The following is a 5000-nucleotide window of genomic DNA, read 5'->3' as shown; positions in this document are numbered from 1 at the left end:
TGGTCCCCTAAGCCTTCACGTGAAGTTTCGTTGCAAGATGACTCGTTTTCTATTTTTCACGATTTTCGAAACTTTTTGCGGTTCGTGATTTTTTAGAATTTTTTTAGAAGGAGTTTTGGCCCCAAATTTTGTGGACGTGATCCTTCTATTTTTGTTGGCATGCACAAAAAAATTCAGCTAAAAACTCGAAGCGGAGAAGATTTCGCGACCGTTTGAAAAAAGTGTCCCCGTTTCAGACACTTCAACGGCTACTGGCAGCAAACCTGTAAAATCTCAAACGCTCTTTAAGGGGGTGTGAGTTCTCAGAGGTTTGATGAGGGATAGGGGGCCAACACAAGGGCCAAGCACCAGCACCCATCGCACGTCATGTGCGCACACCCCCCCGGCCCCCCTCCCAATCGCCGGAACCCCAATGCCGCCGGTCAGGTTCTCCGGCGGTACTCCGGCGATGCTCCGGCGATGCTGTCCCGAGTGAAAAAAATGCGGCACCAGCACATGCTGGAGCCAAGCATGGGCACCGTGGCTCAAAATCGAACTTCGGCCAAGGCCTCGACCATCAATGGCACATGATGACGCATGGTGATGGCACATGCATCGACCATCATCGGCATAGGCTGCCCTTCGGTACGGGCACTTGCCTCGACCGCCATCGGCACAAGCTGGGCCCTGGTGTGGGTTGTTGCCTCGATCACCAGCGGCACATGCTGAGCCTTGGTGCGGGCGGTTGCCTCGAGCACCATCGGCAGACCCTGGGCCCTGGTGCGGCCGGTTGCCCCGATAACCATCGGCACACGCTGGGCCCTGGAGCGGCCGGTTGCCTCGATCACCATCGGCAAAAGCTGGGCCCTGTGCGACAGGTTGCCTCGACCACCATCGGCACACGCTGGGCCCTGGTGCGGCAGGTTGCCTCGAGCACCATCGGCACACGCTGGGCCCTGGTGCGGTCGGTTGCCTCGAGCACCATCGGCACATGCTGGGCCCTGGTGCGGGCACTTGCCTCGACCACCATCGGCACACGCTGGGCCCTGGTGCGGCAGGTTGCCTCGACCACCATCGGCACACGCTGGGCCCTGGTGCGGCAGGTTGCCTCGACCACCATCGGCACACGCTGGGCCCTGGTGCGGCAGGTTGCCTCGACCACCATCGGCACACGCTGGGCCCTGGTGCGGTCGGTTGCCTCGATCACCATCGGCACACGCTGGGCCTTGGTGCGGGCGGTTGCCTCGAGCACCATCGGCACACACTGGGCCCTGGTGCGGCAGCTTGCCTCGAGCACCATCGGCACACGCTCGGCCCTGGTGCGGTCGGTTGCCTCGAGCACCATCGGCACACGCTGGGCCCTGGTGCGGCAGGTTGCCTCGACCACCATCGGCACACGCTGGGCCCTGGTGCGGGCGCTTGCCTCGACCACCATCGGCACACGCTCCGCCCTGGTGCGGTCGGTTGCCTCGAGCACCATCGGCACACGCTGGGCCCTGGTGCGGCAGGTTGCCTCGACCACCATCGGCACACGCTGGGCCCACGCTGGGCCCTGGTGCGGCAGGTTGCCTCGACCACCATCGGCACACGCTGGGCCCTGGTGCGGCAGGTTGCCTCGACCACCATCGGCACACGCTGGGCCCTGGTGCGGCAGGTTGCCTCGAGCACCATCGGCACACGCTGGGCCCTGGTGCGGCAGGTTGCCTCGAGCACCATCGGCACACGCTGGGCCCTGGTGCGGCAGCTTGCCTCGAGCACCATCGGCACACGCTCGGCCCTGGTGCGGTCGGTTGCCTCGATCACCATCGGCACACGCTGGGCCCTGGTGCGGCAGGTTGCCTCGCCCACCATCGGCACACGCTGGGCCCTGGTGCGGGCGCTTGCCTCGACCACCATCGGCACACGCTCCGCCCTGGTGCGGTCGGTTGCCTCGAGCACCATCGGCACACGCTGGGCCCTGGTGCGGGCGCTTGCCTCGACCACCATCGGCACACGCTCGGCCCTGGTGCGGGCGCTTGCCTCGAGCACCATCGGCACACGCTGGGCCCTGGTGCGGGCGGTTGCCTCGACCACCATCGGCACACGCTGGGCCCTGGTGCGGCCGCTTGCCTCGAGCACCATCGGCACACGGTCGGCCCTGGTGCGGTCGGTTGCCACGAGCACCATCGGCACACGCTGGGCCCTGGTGCGGGCGCCTGCCTCGACCACCATCGGCACACGCTCCGCCCTGGTGCGGTCGGTTGCCTCGAGCACCATCGGCACACGCTGGGCCCTGGTGCGGCAGGTTGCCTCGAGCACCATCGGCACACGCTGGGCCCTGGTGCGGCAGGTTGCCTCGAGCACCATCGGCACACGCTGGGCCCTGGTGCGGCAGGTTGCCTCGAGCACCATCGGCACACGCTGGGCGCTGGTGCGGGCGCTTGCCTCGACCACCATGGACACACGCTGGGCCCTGGTGCGGCAGGTTGCCTCGATCACCATCGGCACACGCTGGGCCCTGGTGCGACAGGTTGCCTCGAGCACCATCGGCACACTATCGGCCCTGGTGCGGGCGGTTGCCTCGACCACCATCGGCACACGCTGGGCCCTGGTGCGGGCGCTTGCCTCGAGCACCATCGGCACACGCTGGGCCCTGGTGCGGGCGCTTGCCTCGAGCACCATCGGCACACGCTGGGCGCTGGTGCGGGCGCTTGCCTCGACCACCATGGACACACGCTGGGCCCTGGTGCGGCAGGTTGCCTCGATCACCATCGGCACACGCTGGGCCCTGGTGCGACAGGTTGCCTCGAGCACCATCGGCACACGCTGGGCCCTGGTGCGGGCGGTTGCCTCGACCACCATCGGCACACGCTGGGCCCTGGTGGGTTTAGGCACATCTTCAAATTTCTGTCGTGCCAATGCCATTTTTATGGCTTGTAAATTCATACAATGGTCCCCTAAGCCTTCACGTGAAGTTTCGTTGGAAGATGACTCGTTTTCTATTTTTCACGATTTTCGAAACTTTTTGCGGTTCGGGATTTTTTAAAATTTTTTTATAAGGATTTTTGGCACCAAATTTTGTAGGCATGATCCTTCTATTTTTGTTGGCATGCACAAAAAAATTCAGCTAAAAACTCGAAGTAGAGAAGATTTTGTGACCGTTTGAAAAAAGTGTCCCCATTTCAGACACTTTAACGGCTACTGGTAGCAAACCTGTAAAATCTCAAATGCTCTTTAAGGGGGTGTGAATTCTCAGAGGTTTGATGAGGGATAGGGGGCCAACACAAGGCCAAGTACCAGCACCCATCGCACATCATTTGCGCACACCCCCCCGGCCCCCCTCCCAATCGCCGGAACCCCAATGCCGCCGGTCAGGTTCTCCGGCGGTACTCCGGCGATGCTCCGGCGATGCTGTCCCGAGTGAAAAAAATGCGGCACCAGCACATGCTGGAGCCAAGCATGGGCACCGTGGCTCAAAATCGAACTTCGGCCAAGGCCTCGACCATCAATGGCACATGATGACGCATGGTGATGGCACATGCATCGACCATCATCGGCATAGGCTGCCCTTCGGTACGGGCACTTGCCTCGACCGCCATCGGCACAAGCTGGGCCCTGGTGTGGGTTGTTGCCTCGATCACAATCGGCACATGCTGAGCCTTGGTGCGGGCGGTTGCCTCGAGCACCATCGGCAGACCCTGGGCCCTGGTGCGGCCGGTTGCCCCGATAACCATCGACACACGCTGGGCCCTGGGGCGGGCGCTTGCCCCCAGCACCATCGGCACACGCTGGGCCCTGGTGCGGGCGCTTGCCCCGAACACCATCGGCACAAGCCGGCCCTTGGTGCGGGCTCCTGGCTCGACCACCATCGGCACACGCTGGGCCCTGGTGCGGGCGGTTGCCTCGAACACCATCGGCACACGCCGGCCCTTGGTGCGGCCGGTTGCCTCGACCACCATCGGCACACGCTCGGCCTTGGTGAGGGCGCTTGCCTCGACCACCATCGGCACACGCTGGGCCCTGGTGCGGGCGCTTGCCTCGACCACCATCGGCACACGCTCGGCCTTGGTGCGGGCGCTTGCCTCGACCACCATCGGCACACGCTGGGCCCTGGTGCGGGCGGTTGCCTCGACCACCATCGGCACACGCTCGGCCTTGGTGAGGGCGCTTGCCTCGACCACCATCGGCACACGCTGGGCCCTGGTGCGGGCGCTTGCCTCGACCACCATCGGCACACGCTCGGCCTTGGTGCGGGCGGTTGCCTCGACCACCATCGGCACACGCTGGGCCCTGGTGCGGGCGGTTGCCTCGACCACCATCGGCACACGCTGGGCCCTGGTGCTGGCGGTTGCCTCGACCACCATCGGCACACGCTGGGCCCTGGTGCGGGCGGTTGCCTCGAACACCATCGGCACAAGCCGGCCCTTGGTGCGGGCGGTTGCCTCGAGCACCATCGGCACACGCTGGGCCCTGGTGCGGCCCTGGTGCGGGCGGTTGCCTCGACCACCATCGGCACACGCTGGGCCCTGGTGCGGACGGTTGCCTCGAGCACCATGGGCACACGCTGGCCCTTGGTGCGGGCTCTTGCCTCGACCACCATCAGCAGAAGATTGCCCCTACGTCGAACACCATCGATACATGCCGGGCCTTGGTGTGGGCACATGCCTCGAGCTGGTGCGGGCGGTTGCCTCGACCACCATCGGCTCACGTTGGCCCTTGTTGCGGGCACATGCCTCGACCACCATCGGCACCTGCGCACCCTCGGTGTGGGATTTGCTTGTTTGGAAAAAGTGTCCCCGTTTCAGACATTTTAACGTCTACTGGTAGCATATCTGTAAAATCTCTAATGCTCTTTAGGGGGTGGTGGTCCGGCACCCCCTCTCCCCCCCCACGGGGGGAGTAGGTGTGCGCGATGGGCCTCCCATTGCGTGCACCCCGGCCAACGTCCCTCGAACGAAATACAGGGCGTGCATGCCTTCCGGCGATTTTTGTCCGGCGACTGGTTGCTCCGGTGACCGGCAGGCGCCCATGGCCTCGATCGG

Source organism: Durio zibethinus, unplaced genomic scaffold (genome assembly GCF_047325235.1).
Source record: "Durio zibethinus cultivar Kanyao isolate XHJ-2024 unplaced genomic scaffold, ASM4732523v1 HiC_scaffold_3, whole genome shotgun sequence".
NCBI classification, from domain to species: domain Eukaryota; kingdom Viridiplantae; phylum Streptophyta; class Magnoliopsida; order Malvales; family Malvaceae; genus Durio; species Durio zibethinus.
The sequence above is the reverse complement of the archived record's forward strand: the minus strand, read 5'-3'. Positions refer to the sequence as shown.